The sequence below is a fragment of the Dromiciops gliroides genome, chromosome 2 (assembly GCF_019393635.1).
Source record: "Dromiciops gliroides isolate mDroGli1 chromosome 2, mDroGli1.pri, whole genome shotgun sequence".
NCBI classification, from domain to species: domain Eukaryota; kingdom Metazoa; phylum Chordata; class Mammalia; order Microbiotheria; family Microbiotheriidae; genus Dromiciops; species Dromiciops gliroides.
In genome coordinates, this window is record NC_057862.1 from 587,194,154 (window position 1) to 587,214,519 (window position 20,366).

The following is a 20,366-nucleotide window of genomic DNA, read 5'->3' on the forward strand; positions in this document are numbered from 1 at the left end:
CATATATTAACATCATCTATGTTCTATGGTATTTTAATGGATTTTGTTAAATATTACCCAATTACATAGTAATTTGGTTCCAGCTGTACTAGGCAGTGTTGTTGGCCTCATTGCAAGGTCCAGACCCAGTGTTTAACACCTTGGACTAGAGGATGTCTGTTTGGGTTTTTTTCCCGTTTAAATATTAAATTAAATAAACATTTCTTAAGTGCTTACAACAAGCCAAGCACAGTGACAGGAATTAGATTCTAAGCTCTAAATTTTCCAGTCATCTGGCTTCATGTAAGTAAATAAGAGTACAAATGGTTATATTGAAATCATTCGCCACTAGTAGAAGTGCACATCTTATTAAGAGTATATATTTTGGAAAATAAAATTCTATTCAAAGCAAAAAAAAAAAAAAAGAGTGTAACCAGTAGATTCACTTTTTGTGTAGAAGAATCCAAATATAGTGTTTGTGTTGAGTGTGGGTATTGATCATGCAAGTGCTTGTGAAGGTATCACCAAAGAATATCTCTAAGTTTTCAGGCTCAAAGACCTCATAAAAACTGATACACACATAAACACATTACATTAAACTACATACACACATATATACACAGAGCTGTACCTACACATATGTACAGCTGCACCTATACATATGTACATGTGCATTTCTATCCCAGAGAGTAAGAATCTTCCTCCTCCCTGACTTTCCCTGTACTTTGTTTTATACCTCTCTAATTTACTTTATAAAATCTTATATTCTATCTCACCACCCCACCATTTGTATTCAGGGTTCATGGTATTGTTTGGGTAATTATTTATTCATATTTACTTCTCTGAGCCCCCACCAATGAATCTTTTGGTAGATCATGCTATTTAAGACATGAATTCAAAGCAAAAGGCATTGAATGAAACAGAAAACCAAAAGTGAAACCGAGGAATTTAATCAGGTACTTAGTATTTTCTATATTTATACCAAAAAGCTGCCAAAGATTTTCAAGGGAGTACTAGTCAACTCACCAATTAATCTCTATGCCTTTCCAACATAGATATTGAAGGTGCTGAAGTTTACAACCCAAAGCGTCTTTGATTAATTATTTTCCTTTTAATCTCAGGACAGCTGTTTAGTAAGCACTGACTTCTCTTGCTAGTGAAGTAAAGGAATTAGTTATGAAATCAAAGCCAAAGTATCAGGATGCCACAGTAAGGTCTACAACTCTCTCTACTGCCATTTCCACGGCATAGCTGCATCCACAGAAATACTATCACAACCGGCAGGGTGTGCATCACACTGTGAATCACTCTCTGAACCTTTTAAAGCTCTCATTTTTCTAAGTTTCCTTGGTTAAGCACAGTACAGGTCAGGTGATATCCCCATGCTAGAGGGTCATACATCACCTATTGGGAAATGTAGTCTAGATAATTTCTCCCAATAAGTTGGTCTGAAGCATTGTAGGAAATGAAGTCTAATCATGGACCCTTTTCTACCATGGTTATTTGTATTTGTAACTTATCTTCTACTATTTGCCAGCAGTCCTATGTAAGCTCCATGAAGTTAGGGGTCATATTCTAATGAAACATTGTATATTCCTCTTTGCTTAGGACAATGTTCTAAGCAAAGTAACTACTGAATAAAAGTATGTTGGATGACAGTTTTAAATTTGGTGGTTTTTTTTGTTTTGTTTTGGGTTTTTTTGGTGAAGCAATTGGAGTTAAGTGACTTGCCCAGGGTCATACAGAGTCTGAGGTCGGATTTGAACTCAGGTACTCCTGAATCCAGGGCTGGTGCTTTATCCACTGCGCCACCTAGCTGCCCCTTAAATTTGGTGTTTTAAAAAGCTTACCTTAGTATTGAAAAGCAAGTAGCAAAAGGCTCTTGGGTTTATGAAGCTGAGATATTTCCTGGCCCAGAGGGTTTAATTGGCCTAGTCTAATTGGTCCTGCATCACCTGTAAACGTCTCTACCTTCTATGACGCTCATTCTACCTCTAGACAAAGCCTATCTCAAGGCATGAATGACAAGCTTGAGAAGCTGAGAGTCTTTAGTCAAAAAGGACTTTCTCTAGGCCTTTTCCCCACTCCCCATAATTTTCTTTTCTTTAAAAATCAAGATATCTTTCTTCAGGCACTGATCCTTGGATTAACTACCAAACCAAGATGAGGTTATCATAAGATGAGAGAGAAGAATACATCATGATAAATTCTTTTTTTGTTGCCACTTGTATCCCATTTTCCATTTCTCTGATGTGTTTATTAGGTATTGTGCCTATCTATACACTTACACTGTGAGCTCTCTGAGGGGAGGAAAAGGGTTGCCATTAAACTTTGCATTGGAATCTAGTATAATGCTCTGTTCCCCATAGGTATTTGTTGACTTGAACTGCATGGCTTTTTCATATCTAATCTTAGGTGTCTTAAGCATCCTGAAATGAGTGGGATCAGCTTGGATTGAGAGTCCTAAATGGTTCCTTCTTGTTGTAACAGGATCCTAAAATAATCAAGCAGTGACACCTTTAGTTCTTCCAACCTAGGGGCAACTAGATAGAGCAGTGGATAGAGTGCTGGAGTCAGGAAGACCTTCATTTAAACCCAGCCTCAGACATAGACTAGCTATGTGAACCTAGGAAAATCACATAACCTCTGTCTGCCTCAGTTTCCTAAGCTGAAAATGGAGATGATAATAACATCTACCATCTAGGGTAGGGCATTTAGGAGGTACAGTGGATAGAATGCTGGGCCTGGAGTCAGGAAGTTCAAATCTGTTCTCATATACTTACTAGCTGCATGACCCTGGGCAAGTCACTTAATCCTGTTTGCCTCAGTTTCCTCATCTGTAAAATGAATTGGAGAAAGAAATGGCAAACTACTCCAGTATCTTTGCCAAGTCAGACATGACTGAAATGACTGAACAACACCACCACTATTTCCTAGGGTTGTTCTCAGGATCAAATAAGATAATAATTGTAAAATATTTAGCACAGTGTCTAGTATGTAGTAATGGCTACATGCAAATGTTAGCTATTTATTATTATTATTATTATTATGGATAGTCAAAAGCTGCTCATTGGTGGGATGTAGCATCCTCTTTTTTCTTTTTCTTTTTTTTTTTATGAGATATTTTATTTTTTCCGTTACATGTAAAGATAGTTCTCAACTTTTGTTTATAATCCTCTTTTTTCAATTTGGGTTATCTCCCTTTTTTTCTATCTACTATTGCTCAGTAGATGGAGATGTGAGGATAGATAAGGCCAATTATAAGAAAGCTGGAAGAGAACAGTCAGGGATATATGTTTAGGGGGGTCAGGAGGAAAGGGGTAGTGCTTGGATCTTCTCAGCTTCTTTGCAGTGGTAGATTGGGATGTTCCAACTGTCACCTTGTTCTTTAAAAATCTGGGTCCATTAGGATCTGAGATACAGGACAGGTACTCCTTGTGTTCTCATTGTAGAGACTCAAAAACATTTGTTGATTGAATGCTTATTGTAGTAATAATAATGATGATGATAGCTACCATTTTTAGCACCTACTATGTGCCAAGCACTATGCAAAATGCTTTACAAATGTTTTCTTGATTCTCACAATAACTCTATCCCCATTTTATAGTTTAGGAAACTGAGGCAGACAGAGATTAAGGGATTTTTGCCCAGTGTCACACAGCCAGTAAGTGGGATTTGAGGTGGGATTTGAATTCAGGGCTTCCTAATGCCTAGGTGTCACAGTGGATAGGACACTGGACTTGGAATCAGGAAGACTCATCTTCCTGAGTTCAAATCTGGCCTTGATTACTTACTAGCTGTGTGATCCTGGGTAAGTCACATAACTGTGTTTGCCTCAGTTTCCTTATCTGTGAAATGAGCTGGAGAAGGAAATAACTAAGCACTCCAGTTTCTTTGCCAAGAAAACCCCCAAATGGGGTCACAGAGTGGGATATGACTGAAATGACTGAGCAACAACAACAACCACAGTTTCCTAACTCCAGGCCTATCCCTCTATTCTAGCTATAGTTTATCTTCCTTGCCCCTTATATCCCTCTCCCTCTTCACTGCTGTTCTTTCCACCTTGTGGCCTTATGACACTAATGGTCTATCCACTTGGTCCACTATAAAAACTTGCTCGGGAGAAAGACCTTCCTAAAAGTTTTCAATCCAGAAGTAACTGGCTAAATTTTTGTTATTACAGAGAGGACAGTTGCTTGGTTGGGGCAGGAAGCAGTAAGCTTCCATCTGCCCTAAGGAAGGCATTAGCTTCTCTCCCACTGGAAGGCTGCTGGTACAGAGTACGACCAAGAAAGGAAAGTGTCCCTCTCTGGGCTAGTGTTTTGGATGACTTCCTACATTGCAGCTGTGGAACTGCAAGGGGTGGGCAGGAGAGAACAAGAGAGCCAGGTGAGACTTCATGGTGACAGGATGGTATCATTCTGGGGACTCCAGTTACCTGGGTAGCTTTTTCTATGTATCTATGTTCTCCCTAGCCATGTACATTCCTAGGAAAAGTCTTGGGCATTGGGCTGTATGGTAAGTTACCTGAGGTCTTAGACCTCTTGTGCCACAAGGTCAGGGACAGCTTTATGCTCGACAATAGCTTCTGAGCCCTCACTGATTCTTTTAGGAATTCCTGTGTCCAAGGTCCAGAACCCCGGCAATTGGCAGCCATAGGATTCTCACTGACTTAATGGGATCCCTCCAATGGCTATTTGCATTTTATCAAGGTCATAAAGTCAATATTCATAAGAATGAAACTAATAGTGAAATTTCAGTCTCTTGAAATAAGGTGAGGAATTACATTCCTGGGAAGGAGTCTCAGTATACCTAAAATCACATAATATAGGTACCTATTTCTCTTGCCCTTTTATTTTATTTATTTATTTAGCAGGGCAATGGGGGTTAAGTGACTTGCCCAGGGTCACACAGCTATTAAGTGTCAAGTGTCTGAGGCTGGATTTGAACTCAGGTACTCCTGAATCCAGGGTTGGTGCTTTATCCATCTCGCCACCTAGCTGCCCCCTCTTGCCCGTTTATAAGACCGGTCTTAATATCTTGTGCCCAAGTTTCAGGTCCTTTCAAAGAATCCCAGAAATGGGATGAGACTTTCCTCAGGGTAAGAGTGGAAGTCCTTAAGAGTTGAACATTGGACAGTAGCTGTCTGTTCCTTGTCTTTCATTTTGATCTTTCCTCTACCACAGCCTCCATTCTCTCATTCTTTTTCTCCTTAGGATTTTTTTTTAAATTCAGAAAAGTAGAATCTAAAGGTGAAGATAGTTCAACTGCCTCTTTGGTTGTGCCTATGCCTCCAAAGTGGAATAGAGAATTATGACAATTATCCACATAATTCAGGTCCATACTTTCATTTTAACCTTAAATATCATCTAAATATTTTTCAAAAAAACAATTTGTTCACCTTGAAATATCATCGAGAGAGAGAGAGAGAGAGAGAGAGAGAGAGAGAGAGAGAGAGAGAAAGCGAGTAATTTATACAGTGAACCATAAGATTAGACCAGAGGTCAAGTGCTGGTTCAGACACTTGCTAGCTGGGTGACCCTAGGCAAGTTATTTAACAGTCTCTTAGTCTCAGTTTCCTCATCTATAAAATGGGAAAATAAGAGCATTTATCTCTCATGGTTGCTGTAAAAGTCAAATGAGATAATGTGTCAAACTCTTTGAAAATTTTAAAATGCTTTGCAAGCCTTAAAATAAAGTTAGCTTTCATTATTATCTTTATAATTCAGACCAAAGTCATTTTTGCGTGTAAGTGAATTTTTGTTCCTTAAGTTCTCCATTTTTATTTGTATAAATTTAGTCTCAGTTTCAACGTCCCCTATTGAAGTCTGACAAAAAAAATGCTCTGGTCCTTAAATTTTCAACACATAGAAAAAGAATTGGAATTATAAAAGTGCTGTTTTTCAGTTTCTCAAAATTATTATTATGGGAGGAGGTAGGGGAGACAGGAGAATGCCCTTCCATACTCTTACCTCTAATAAAACTACAGGTGGGTCACTGAGAATTGAGCTCATTGGTAAGAAAGGCTATACAGTGTTTATATCTGCAGCTTACAGATTCTCAGACAGAACACTGTTCAAGAATGATTTGTTTGCATTGTTGGGTATTCCAGGAACTGTTATCCATAAACAATTTACTAGTTTATGTCACATTTGGAAGATAATTCCCTTTGTTTTTTTTGTTTTTAAGGTTAAATGCCTCTTTCTGTGCAGACCTACTTTGTTCTTAATCTATAACAGGCAAGTTTGGGTAGTAGGGAGGCCTTTGATTTGGGAGACTCAATTTGACCTTATAATTAAGCATGTAAGCCCCAGGAAGCCCAAGCAGAGGCAGTCCTAAGCAAAATTATGGGGGAGGTGTCCTTTCATCCCCTCAGTGGCATCTTCCTTTGAAACTATTACCCTGATAATCTCCCCCACCCCTCCCCATTCTGCTTTCAGGAAAGTATCTGGTAAAACTTATTCACACTAAGGTTTAATGAGTGATAAGGTTTAGTGTCTTCTCCCAGTTTTAAAAGTTTTAAGTCAATGGAATAAAAATGTAATTATGGAATTAACTATATCATTGACAATAGGTCATGAAGGTTAGGACCCACCCACCCCCCAGGGGGAGTGGCTCTCAAATCACACTACACTGGTCACTGCCTACTCTGACTATTGGTAAGAATGGCCCTGCACATAACCCTAAAATAAATTTCTGGTTTTTCACAATTTAGCTCCAGTCTGTCATTTCAGACTTACTGTACATTATCTCCTCTATGTTCCATCCAAACTAGACAGTTTTACTGTTCCCCAGATACATTATTCCATCTCCCTTTTCCAAGTCTTTGTATAGGCTGTCCCCCATGCCTAGAATCCATTCTTTCTTCCAATCCAATCCAATCCAAGGCATTGTGCTAAATTAAGAGACACAATTAATGAAAAAATAGTCCCTGCCCTCAAGGGGTTTACAATCTAAGGAGGGTAGACTATTCAAAACAGGTGGCAGGAAAGGGGAGGGGGACATACCAGGGGAATATCTTGCTCTGTGGAATTGAAACCAGGGAAGAACTGAAGATGCAGAGTAGAATGAACCCCCAAATCCAATTTCTGCCGTCTATAAAGGAATGCATTGGGAGGAGTTTGCTACCCCACGCTCAAGCCCTCCAATCACAGGGGAGAGGAGGCAGAAGGAGGTGGTGTTAGTCCAGGCTTGAGTTAGCTGCAAGGTGATGAGTTTAACTTGGGAGGGGCATTTTATTTTATGGAGTTGGAATCAGGCAGAGCAGTAAATGCTAAGTAATCTTTGTTTCTTCCTTCAAAACTTTGCACCAGAGCCACCTCCTATAGAAAGCCTATTATAATTATCTACAACCTGCTCCTTGCCCCCCCTCCCCCCCCCCCCGCCCCCACACACCTTGCCCAGTTTCCAGTTCCTTTCTCCTGGAGATTTTTTTTATTTTTTAAATGTACATCTTGTCCTTCTCCTTCCTCCCCACCCTGGTCCCTTCCCCAGTGGGATAGAGTTTTCTCTGCAACAGGGATTATGTTTGTGTCATTGTATTACTAGGGCTTACTGCATTGCTTGGCACACAATAAGTGCTTAATTAATTCTTAGTGAATTATGGAAGGGAAATATTAAAATGGCTGGCAAGTAGTTCCTTTAGGTCTTTGAATGTACATTTAATGAAATGACACATTTAATCGGGGGTAGTCAAACATTTAGAAACTAAGACATATACAACTTGCAAAGAGCCAACTTTTAGTTTTTGATGGTTTGGGTTGTATTCTGGAGAAAACCCTCCAGACACCCTTAGAAGTGAATCCCTAATTTATAATATTGTAAGATCGGTTCATTTGTGGAAGCAGGAAGAATAGTTCTAAGCACAATTAGATAAAGAAATGAAAGTCCCATTACCTCTGAATGCCATCCCAGGTTTTCACAGAAGAGGGCCCTGCAAATAGAACTTAGGCCATATACAATGTACATGGTGATGATTAATTCCAGGCTGTTAATGCATTTCATTATGCAAATTCTCTGACGACTCAGCCATGGAGAAATCATGGGCACCGCCCCCACCCCTTTCACTCTGGACACATGATTTGCATGGAAATGTGGCATACTCACACTGAGATGTGACAGGTTGGGTCTTCCTTGGGGGGAAAAATGAGGGTGTGGGATGGCAGAAAGAGTTAACTGCCTGCTAGGAACATTGATCATTTAAACGGGGAATTGAGTAAAACAATAGTATCACCTTAACTCAGTAATTAAATTGCCCACTGGAGGAGAGATAAGCAAAGCATCCAGTCAATTCCAGATATACTGACTTTTAGGCCTACTGAAAAAGGGAATGGAAATGTGGATAGATAGAAGGTTGTGTTTCTCTATGAGAAGTCATGTTAAACATGGGAATGAGTAAGTGAGGAAGACTATGGAGTCTCCTTGGGGTGGTTTAGAGGGAAGGAGTATCTCTTTAGGAGAAGGAAAGAATCTTATCTTTTGGGGAATTTTAAAAGAGTTTTGTGGCTTTCATCATGGGATTAAGCCAGAGGGCCTCTTCAGACCCCTTCTATGTCTTTGACCCTAAGGTTGGTATGTTGTGGGAAGTGATCTCTGGTTGGTTCCTAAGGGCCTTCCTATGCTATAATAATATGGATAATCCTATAGCTCAGAGATATAGAATGGGCCTTAGGGAGGCTACAGTCCAACTCTCTCATTTCGTAGAGGAGGAAATGAAAGCCCAGAGAAGTTAGGTTTGAGAGTCTTGTGGAAAGAGCCCATCCAACAGCTTTTACATTGTGTCATAAGGCTTTCCAAAGGCCTTCACTCAAATTCTCTGAGAATGAAGTTCCAATGAATAAAGCTGACTTTACCAATCTGGAGTTAAGGGAAATTCTGGTCTTTTTTGGCATGAGATCTGTTATGTATATGTATGAACGTGTGTGTGTGTGTGTGGGGGGGCAGCTGACATTCTCTGAGGTGGTGGAAGGAGCAATCGTGCAGTCTAAAGTATAGGTCTCTTGAGAGTGGACTGGTGTTGGGGCCTGGCTGAGGGGAGGGAACTTCTGGAGTTCCCACAACCCAATTTTGTGGGGGGTGAGGTGGGGTTACTATCTAGGTAGCATCTTTGTTTAATCTTTGAATCACTGGGTAAAGTGATAGTCCTGAGATGGGAAAGCACCCTGGGGTGCCACAGATCACTTCCCCTGCTGGGGAGGGAGGAATAGAAATCCCTGAAATCGATTTCAATGCTTCTGACATTTCTGCCTCTGTTAATGAAGTTTCTGACATCGGCCATTTCAAAGCATTCTCATCATCAAAAAAGTCCTTACTATACTATATATCTGTATAGTTCTTTGTACTTTCTAAGTCAGTTCCAAAATAAATTATGTCATATGATTTTCACAACTTCATCAAGGAAAGTAGAGTGGGCCCTATTGTTTCCATTTGAAAGATGAGGAAATAAAGGTTTAGGGAAATTAAAGCGTTTGTCCAAGATCTTATAGTAAGTTCTTGGCAGATACAGGACCAGAACCCAGATTTCCTGACTGTTAGTCCCCCATTGCTAGACCACATTCATCTGGTAATGAATAGGTAGACCCAAAGTCTGTTTGATGTGAACAAGAAAAAAAGGGAGATTTGTTTGTAGCAGAGATTGTGGTGGGTGACCACTAAATGATGTAAGCAGTAGTATCAGTTAACTCAGGGATTCCATGGTGGATGGGCAGGAAAGGAGATGCCGGAGGGAAGAGATCTGTATTTTGTTTTTCCTTTTGCCTCCTTTAGACTGGCTAAGGAACACCCCTCCTCCAATTCTACCCTTATGTAGTGAAGCAAATTGCTTGGACAACCATCATATAGGACATTTAAGCATTCCCAGAACTTTTTGGGGGTGGGGTGGGGAAGAGGAGAGGAAACATCAGCTATTTGTTGAACTTTATCTCTCCCCCAGAATCATTTCTTATAGATGCCGCCAATTGCGCAGTCTTCCTATACTCACTATCACTCAGGTTCCTGGCTTCCTGGAAATCTGTCTTGTCTCCTGAACAGTTAGTTCTACCCTAACTATGAAGGATAATGAAATTCTTCCTTATAACACTTTCTTTCAATTCTCTGATGAAGGAAAGTATGGGATATTATATAATCATCATTCATTTGTCTTGTGTCCTTATTCCTAGCTTTGACTTTAGGTTTCAGTTCCATAGGTCTAGCCAGCTTCCCCTTAACCTTTCCTAGCCTCACTACCCTATCTTCCCACTTAAGCCAGATCCCTAATAGAAAACTATACACTTGATGGTGAACTCACTCACTGTGTAGGAAATAAACAGAACACAGAACAGGGAGGGATCATTGGAAAGATGATAGGATCATAGATCCAGAATTGCAAGGGACATCATCTAGCAGGGGTTCTTAACTTGGGGTCTGAGAATTTTTTAATGAAAATATTTTGATAACTATTTCAATATAACTGGCTTTCTGTGTAATCCCATATATTTTATTTTATGTATTTAAAAACATAATTCTGAGAAGGGGTCCACAGACTTCAACAGACATCCAAAAGGATCCATGACACACAAAGAAAAGTTAAGAACCTTTCATCTAGTTCAAACTCCCCAATTTATAGATGAACAAACTGAGACCCAGAGAGATCAGGTGATTCATCCAATGTTGAGTGGAGTGTATCAGAGCAAGGTCCAGTCCTTTGATTGCAAAGTTCATGTTCTTTCTTTTCATAAGACTTTGAAGGATAGATAGGATTTGGATGGGGAAGGGGTGAAGAATGGGAATTCCAAGGGAGAGAAACAACTTAAGAAAAGATAACAAAACAAGCAAGGGCTTCAGGATAAGAATGAAGAGGAGGAGTTCAGAGGGATGGCAAAGGAATGAACCTGATTAGAGTAGAGTTTTGCCTTGGGGGAATATGAGGGACATCATATTAGCTATGGGGACTCTTAAATGTCAGTGTAGCCCATGGAAGCTCTGAGGATGCTTATCCCAACTCCCACATCCACACCTGCACCCACAGATGAATTGGGTTCCTGGAGGTAGGTCTGCTAGTAAAAGAAGCCCTAAGGGGTCAGGGGTCATTCCCTAATATCACTGGCTGGAGATTCCTAAAATAATTGAGCATCATTTTAGTCAATTATCCTTAAGTAGCTTTGAGAAAAGAGTACTTACTAAGACGCTATAACAAGAAGTTGGTATAAGCCATCTAAGTGGGTAGCTAGGTGGCTGGGTCTGGAGTCAGGAAAATCTGAGTTCAAACCCAGCCTCACATGCTTACCAGCTATGTCACTTACCAGCAAGTCACTTAACCCTGTTTATCTCAGTTTCCTCATCTGTAAAATGAGCTGGAAAAGGAAATGGCAAACCACTCAGGTATCTTTGCTAAGAATGCCCTAAATGGGGTTCACCAAAAATCAGAAATGACCAGACAACAACAAAACATTTCCCTCCAAAATCTATGACATACTCTCTCACAAGTATGTATAGTGTCAAGGGAAAGTGGGTTCAAGCTTAGAAAGCACATGTGGTACAGGGGTGACTCACTGGCCCTGGTTACTAGAAGCTTCTTTCTCCCATTTATGGAGTACTCAAGAAGTTCTCCTTTGGTGGTGTATAGTCTCCTTATAGAGCTGTGAGGCTAGTGTGTTCTTGGTTCTCATTGATATAGACACTGCCACGAGATGATCCAGGGATATCCTTTAATATACTTTTAGGATGATGAGAAGTCTAATATTCTCCAGATTCTTCTAAGATAGAAAATTTTCCTCAGTCAAAAGGATTCAAGGAAAGAGACTTGGCCAAAGAAGAGGACTCTTATTTCCCCCAGTGATTCTTTTCCATAGTGTATTAAAAAGCCACATGTTCCCCTTTTGGGACAATATTCTAAGTAATTCCATATTTTATATAGCATCCACTGGGTATAATGAAATCCCCCAGCCTATTGGAACCAACCTCTCTCCTGGCATCACTTTACTTCATCAGATGGTGTTCAAAGACTTTTTCTATTTAGTCTAAGGTCACTGACCGATTGAGACAGGTTCTTAACTAGTTAAGGTATTTAGCTAAAATGTGTATAGGGTGATTAGCCCCATTGCTTTGAGACCTTGCTGAACCCTTTTCAGGGCTGCTCATTCACCTTTGGAGTCCACCTGATTCACTCAACTCTCATCTATGGTTCCAAGAAGCTGTAGCATGTGCAGTAGCCACACCCCAGTAAGCCATCTAGGCAGATGGGCCAAACTAGATTGAGGGCAACTGACAGGCTTCAAACCTGTCAGTGAGTTAGGGGGATATGTCTATGACAAGCATGAGAAGTCTTTCCTCCATAGAAGGGACAGATGAAAACAGTTTGTTCCAATGGCCATGTAGGTGGCTGAAGCAGGCACTGTGGAGTTCTTAGAGCTTGCTCAGACACTGAAAATGCCAAGGTCATCCACAGAATCCTGGACCATCGCCAGTAGTCTTGACTTCTGTCGCCATTGGACTTTGATGACTCAGGTAGAGAGAGTGAGGCTGATGACTTTGTGCAACTCTGCCTTGATTAAATCCCATTCACTTGTGAGTCAAGACATCATCCTGTGATGTCCTTGGACCTCTTCACAAATGAAAGACAAATAACACCATTTAGCTAAATTGGGGTAGGGAGGTTTCAACCCCACCCTTATATAAGGATAAAGGATTTGGACTTGATCCTGTCATTGAAGGATTCTAATAATTTGGAGCAATTTCTCCCAGTCTCCCCCTGCTCCCCTCCCTCCTCCCCTCCATCCCCCAAGAGCAAAACTGTACTCCAACTAGGTCAATTTCTTTACTGTGGTAGACACTAGAGACAGTTGAGCATAGGAATGAGTGAAATCTGGCTGTTTTTATTTCCAGAGAGAGAACCTTTATTACAGAGGAAGGAAAAAACCTGTGGGGTTTGGGGAGGGGAGAGAGAGAGAGAGAGAGAGAGAGAGAGGATGGAGGGGGAGGAAGAAAGAGAGAGTAGGGGAAAGAGAGAAAAAGAGAGTGGGGAGAGAGAGAGAGAGAGAGAGAGAGAGAGAGAGAAGTGCAAATACATGAACAAACTTCAGTGTCTGTAACCGCTGACCCAAGAGAATCAGAAAAACTTTTGGTCAGGTCTGTCCCTGGCAGTTTAGGTCAGCACCTTTACCATAGGCCTGGGGGGAAGTTGGGGGTCGGTGGAGTGTGGCAATGCTCCTGGGCTGGAGTCCCACATGGTCACTTTCATCAGAACAGGAAAACGAAACAGGCCCCTCTCACCCCCCCGAATGATTTATGGGAGGGTGTGTATTTTGGGGATGTGATACTGCATTTTGTGTACCAGGACCAGGACATCTGTTTCCAGCAGGGCTGATTCTCTTATCATGAATCCTTCCCCACTAGGGATTTTTTTTTTCTTTCTCTCAAATAGTCATACATTTTAACTCGGCTGCTTGTTAGCAAAATGGTGCCTTCTGGTGACAAGTGTCTCCACCAGTGTGTGAGAGAGAGCCGAGTGGAGCCAATCAGGAAGAGAGCTCTCTGCTTCTGTCCCACCCTGCCCTTCAGATGGAGTCCAACAGTGCGATAAACTGTAGGATTAGGGAGTGTGCCATCTGTCAGATGGCATAGATGGGCTCCCTCTTAACAATTAAGTATTAGCAATTTATTTGATTAAATTTCGGTTATGTTAACTGTCCCTGTGTGTATTAGCATCTCTTGCTAGGGAGCTTTTCCTTCAAGAGAGGCCAGACGCTGGCACACAAAACCCATGGACCAGGAGACAGGTTTCCTGTGGGAGGCCTGAAGCTAGAAGGTAGAGAAAGATAGGATTGAAAAGCTGGAAGGGACCTTTGTGAGCATCTCAGGTCCACTCTCTTTATCTTGCAAAGGAGCTAAGCAATTTGGCCAAGATCACACAGCTGGTTAGTGTCAGAGCCAGGACTGGAACAAAGGTCTCTACATTTCAGTCCTGTGTGTGTGTGTGTGTGTGTGTGTGTGTGTTTCTATTAGACAACCATCACACCCCTGATATCTCAGACACAGGCAGTGGCCACATCAATTGACTTGCCTGGCCCTTGCTTTCCTGCTCTGTTCAAATGAAGGGGTTGGATTAGCCAGGAGGCCTTTTGAGTTCTCTTCCAGTTGTACAGCCAGGATTCTACAACTACAATTCTGGGAACATTTCTTTGTGTCTGTGAATGAAGAAGATATTTGGTTAGTGGTAGGTGCAGTGGGTAGCCATGTAAACCTCTGCATGCTCTGATTGGGAGCATGGGTGTGTGTGTGTGTGTGTGTGTGTCTCCTTTTTGGGGGGGCGGGGAGCAGTTTACAGCATTAGGAAAAGATCTCATTAAGAATTTTAATATGGAGAGAAACCAGGAATCAAGGATGGTCTGGTAAATTCTATTCACGGCACACCTTGTTTTCTGTCTTCTCTAAAAGGCCAAAAACATTGGCTCTTAGTGATGGCTTTTTTTTTTGTCTTGTTTAAACCTACCATATTTAGTTTTCTCAAAGGAGTGTTCTAAGATTCTTGAAAGCCACGCCTTGACCAGTTTCAATTCTCCTTATGAATGATAATCCCTTTTCACCCCCAGGCCTTGTCCATACTGTTTGCATGGTCTCTGGGGGAATACACCCTGCCCCATACCTACTGATCCTCCTACATGGGGATTATCCTGGCGAGCACATTATTCAAGCATGTGTATGAACAAGTCACTCTTCCTCCCCCCCCCAACACACACACATACACCCCATTGTATATGGAATAATTTTCATTGTATAAGTAAAATTAAAATGTATTAACCTTCCTTCCAGATGCCCCCTGATAGCAAGTTTAATTACTCTGGACATAATTAAATGAGTTTAGGAGATTAGAAATGTGAGGGGGTAGCGCAGAACGTAAATTTATAGGGGAAAACAGGGAAAATTTAATTTCAGAGTCCTTTGTTATTTGGTGGCTTGGAGCACTGAGGGCCATGGGGGATGAAGGTAGTAGTAGGATTGGGGGTAAAAGAATGGCAAAATTAGGGTGAGGCATAGATTGGACTTGAATTACAAGAGAATACTGGTTATATGTAGCAACTCTCACTCCATTGAACAGCAAGGAAGTACAGGAGTCAGGATATGAGGTGGGTAGGTGAGGGCAATTTCCCTTGGTTTGGGATGGATCTTCCTTCACCACTAACATTGCTACCTGTCCCAGGTATCTATTTTCTCAGGTTTTGTTCCATGAAATTTGTCTTGCTTGGAGTTCTCCCGCAGGGAGGTAGCCGAGTATTTTCCCTCCTGTAAGTCACTCCCCTTTTGTGTGACTCACAGCAAAGTCCAGGACCGTGCAGAGCCTCCAACAACAGAACCTGGCTCCCTGGAGTACTGAAAACACAGTTGCTGCATTGTGTTCCCCTGGCCCCCGGGGTCATACCATATCTCCAGGTTACCTCAACCTCATCCTTGCCTTGATTTAAGGAACAGGGGTTATATGGCAGCTTTCCAGGCTGTGCCAATAAATCCCCCTAATCCAACTGGTTAATCAGAGTGCAGGGCTTCTCTATTAAGGAGTCTGATGTTCAAAACAAAACCAAACAAACCCTCACCAACCAGAATCTGGAAATGCAAGGAGCCAAAGGAGCCAAAGCCTCCGAGAGAGGATATCCTCCATTCTGGAGTTTTCTCCTAAGAAGAAATAGTTTAACAGCTGGAGGATGGCCCTTTTTTTTTTTTTCCCTGAGCAAAGAAGGCAGTTGTGCTCTGCTAAATTTTTTTAGCAAGGCATTGGGGAAGGATATTCTTCCTTGTGGTTTAGAATTACTTTCTAAAAGTTGCAAACAGATTTCTACATCTCTTCTTAAGGTCGCCTCTTCCACTGTTGGGCTGCTTGGAAGAGGCTTGCTGAAGGTCCCCTCTAAAGCACGATTTTTTTGAGGGGGGTCAGAATAAAAGCAAAGCAGTGGGACAATGAATGAATAACAAAAGTGAAATGAAAATAAGACTGAAGGGATTCAATTCACATACATTTGAGACTGGAGGGGGGGAGGTTGGAAGGGGGGTGCTGCCAAACGCCTATAATGGTGTTTAGAAATAAAAAGTCTGTGTTATGTCTAGTGGTCCTAGTATTTTGTGTTATCCTGACCCCAGCATTGTATCATTTCAATTCAAACTAGTGCGCGAACTTGTAGTTCTGGTCTGTGGAAGGGATTTTGTATCCAAGCCAAATCTACATTTCAGATTTGAAACTGGGATAGAGAAGGGGGAAGGAGGGGGGGGAGGAAGAGGCCAAAGGTCAGTGTTCACAGGTTTGAGATCATGCTCAACATCATATGACACCTTTGTCAAACAGCACTGTGTTAAAACACATACACTCTGTCTGGGTTTTGGTAGTTAAGGAACCTGACGCCCCCAACTTCAGACCTTCCTATATATTGTCTAACCTTCCCAATTCTCAGGCTTGCTCTTCATAAACTTTGAGAAATGAATGAGATTTGACCTATAAAGTATATTTATTATGTGGCAGCCTGAGAAGCATTGGAGGCTTATGTTCTCTGTTCTCTCCCTGGTCAAGCTCGGCTCAGAAAATTCATTGCTGCTAGCTTTTCCCATCCTCGGCTTTGTCTGGGGCCTTGGGGAGTGACCCAGAGGGGAGAAGGAGAGTTGATATTGTATTTCTGATCCTGTGTCTTGGATCTATTGCTCAGGATTGAGTTGTCTCCTGGAATGTCAAATGAGATTAATTAAACCTGGGCAGTCAGAAGCATTTGAAACGGCTTCAAGGAGTGGTGGAGTTATGACTTCTCTGAGGCACATTGAGGACACCTCTGGCTCCAGGGTTTGTCTGCTGTCCCAGTCACTGGGGGAGGTGAGGAGGGGAAACTGTGGGGTGAAGCCCTAGCCTTTCACCTCTGGAGACCAAGGTTCACATCTGGTTTTAGTCACTGAAGCTTGATGGTCTTAACCTAAGCCCTAGTGGACATCTGTCCACGTCACTGGCTGACCCTGACTGAATAGAGACTGGGGATTAGAACAGTGTCTGCAGAGCAGTCTGATGGCTGGGTTTGGGATGGGTCACCCCCTGCAGGCCATACTTGTCTATTCTTTGTCAGGTGGTGTCTCTTTGCCCCTCTTTTCAAGGAATCACTTTTTTTTTTTTAGAAGGGCAAAAATGGATTCTTATAATTGTTTTTCTTTTTAGAGTTGAGAGATGTTTAAACACTAAGTGTGTGAATACTATCAACCAGAAGGAGGGGGTATAATGGGTTCTCAACAAATAGACCTATATCTTTCATGAACTTTCATTCCCTGCCCACCCACCCCTTTTGAAAATATTATCTTACTTTTGAAAGACAGGAAATTCTGTTCAAGGAGGAATCTTCCTTGGCCCTTTAAGGAAAAGATACCCAGTTCTTTCTTTTATTTAAGATCGGTACCACAATTGTTTGTGAAAGGTCTTGAGGTTACTCACAGACAAAAACACAGTGCTAGAGAAGACATTGAAAGATAATAGATGCCCACTTGGAAAGCTGAAGGGGAGAAATTCACCCTCACAATCAAGACCCAGTCTCCCCAGTCTTGAATTCCTCAGTGAACAAGTGGCACAGCCAAAGAGCAGCCTTGCTTATTTTGGTGCACTACAAATTCCTGGCATGCTTCCACTCCTTGGCGCATTGTGGCAAAATTGTCAGGACTGAAACCAAGCTGTGCCCCCAGATGAGAGCAAAAAAGCCCAATGCACTGCTTGGATCCATCTCCATTTTTAAAGCTGTTCTCAAGCAGATCAAGACTGTTTTACCTTCTTAATGACCTGCTGGGATAATGAAGTAAGATGCCAGGAATGAATAGACTGAAACCAAACAATGGTACCATGCACTAAAGCACTAGTCTCAGGGTTAGGTGACACGGGCCGGGAGAGCTTGAGTCTCTTCCTGACAGAGGTTTGGCTTCTAAAGCTGGCAGAAATCACGAGAGGAATGAGTTGGCAGTCTCAATGTCATGACTAAGATGTCGTAGATCAAAGATGCCAAGCCACAAATTTGTATCCACTGGAGCTCCTAAGTTTGTTCCTCCTTGAATTTCAAATTTGAGCCCCTCTCATCACTTCCCATGTGTCTGTCCCTCCTGGCTTTTCCTCAGTCTTTGTGAAGATTTCAGGGGCATCTAAAACATAACCCTGGTCTTTGCTCTCTCACTAACAAGTTATATAGTCTCGGGCTGTAAAATGTGAACTCCTTAAGGGCAGAGACTATTAAGTTCCTCCCCCTGCCCTTCCTTTGATAATCAGGGAGTCCCCCATAGAGACTGAAGTAAAGCCAAGAAGAACTAGATTTAAGCTCCAGTTTTTGCACTTATTGCCTGGGTGACCCTGGATGACATACTTAACTCCTCTCTAACCTCCATTGGTAGAGGGAATTTCTTCATCTAAAGGTTCCTTATATCAATGAAATCACAAGTCCAGTACCTAACTCATTGTATCCCTTGCACCTAGCATAATGCCTTGCACATAGCAGTCTTTTAACAAATGTTTGTTAAATTCTTTGGTCCTCAGTTTCCCTATCTGACAAATGAGGATAATAACTGCTTAACCTACCTTATGGGGTGGCTTTTGTGGATACTTCAGTTTTTTTTTCCTTTATGGATACTCTCTTCAATGGTATTTATCACAACCCAACTACACCTTCTCATTTTGTACTTTTCTTGTCCATGTTCCCCTACAAGTCCCCCCTGAAGGATCTTCCCAGTGTTCAGAAGTTCTTCCCTTAGGTCTTCTAACTTTGCATGGGCACCAGTGCAACACTGCCCATTGTTAATCTCATGTTCCTAGTGCATGGCTGACTTACTTCCTTTTTTTCTCAATGGGCATTTCTTTGATGATTCATTTCTAGTTCTTTTCTTGTGTATAAGCCATCATTGATCACAGGCTCCAGTTTCCATATGCCCACCATGTGTGTCTCTATAGTCCTTTGGGTCACCAGTGATTAGGATTCTTTGGAGATTTTGGTGTTCTACCATTCATAGGCCTACAGCATCCCTGAAAGAACACCAGTGTTAAAAAGATGAAGTTTTTGTTGCAGGGAGCAGTTGAGATCACTGAAAATGCTACATCATTTCCCCCCAAAGCAACTTAGTCTTCTCTCTTCCTTCTTTTGAATTATAGGTCCTGTTCATTGCTCATTTTCAGTGTCGGCCCAAGATCTATATGTTAGTGGAATTTCCTATCTAATTGCATACCATAGTCTAGCACAAGGGTTCTTAACCTTTTCTGGATCATAGATCTCTTTGGCAGCAGTCTGGTGAAGTCTATGGATCTTCTCAGAATAATGTTCTCATATGAATAAATGAAATGCATAGGATTACAAAGGAGACTAATTATATTGAAATACAGGGATTGAAATAAACAAAACAAAACAAAAACCCAAGTTCAAAGAATCCAGACTAAGAATCTCCAGGTCTAGACCAAAGCTTTGGGTCTTGACCCCATGTGGGGTTGTGTAACTGAGTGGGGGAGTTGTGAAAAATTTGGCAACAAAGGTTAGGTATCCCTATTTTATATACATATCTATCCAGAGTCGCATAAAATTTCTTGGACAAAAAGGGGTCATGAGTGGAAAAAGTTTAAGAAGCCCTAGTATAGACAATGGGTGTTGTCCATTTGATTTTTTTTCCTGGTGAATTGTTGGGCTGAACTTTTGAGTGGTAGAGAATGTTACTGAGGAAAATCAGTAGTATTCTGGGGCTTAATGCAGTTAGCATTATGTCTTAGGGAAACAGGCATCTGGAAGACCTCATCATTTATAGAAACTCCTTCTGTGATTTGGACTCTGTAAAGGACATCTTCCATGTGCACGCCTTTGGTGAGCCTATGTCTCCCTGTTTAGTGTGCCACTTGATGTTGATAGAGGCAGCTGGTGGCAGAGTAGATAGAATGCTGGGTCTGACTGAGTCAAGAAAAACTGAGTTCAAATCCTATCCTAGACACTTACTGACTGAGTGATCCTGGTCAAGTCACTTAACCTTTGTATGTCTCAGTTTCTTTAACTGTGATAATAATAGCACCTCTCAGGGTTGTTGTAAGGATTAAAGTCAATGATATTATAAATCACTTAACATAGTGCCTGGCAAATAGTAGGAACTATATAAATGCTTAATCCTGTCTTCCCACTGAAAAAAAGTTATGTTTGTGGTTCCATCTATAAAGGAATCTTTTTTTTTTTTTCAGAGCAATGAGGGTTAAGTAACTTCCCCAAGGTTTCTAAAGCTGGCTGGTGTCTGAAGCCAGATTTGAACTCAGGTCCTCTTGAATTCAGGGCTGGTGCTTTATCCACTGTGCCACCTAGCTTCCCTGAAGTAATCTTGACTGATTGTAACACACAGGGGACACCTTGTTGGAATAGAATCTTAAAGACCACATTTTCTTCTGCTGAAAT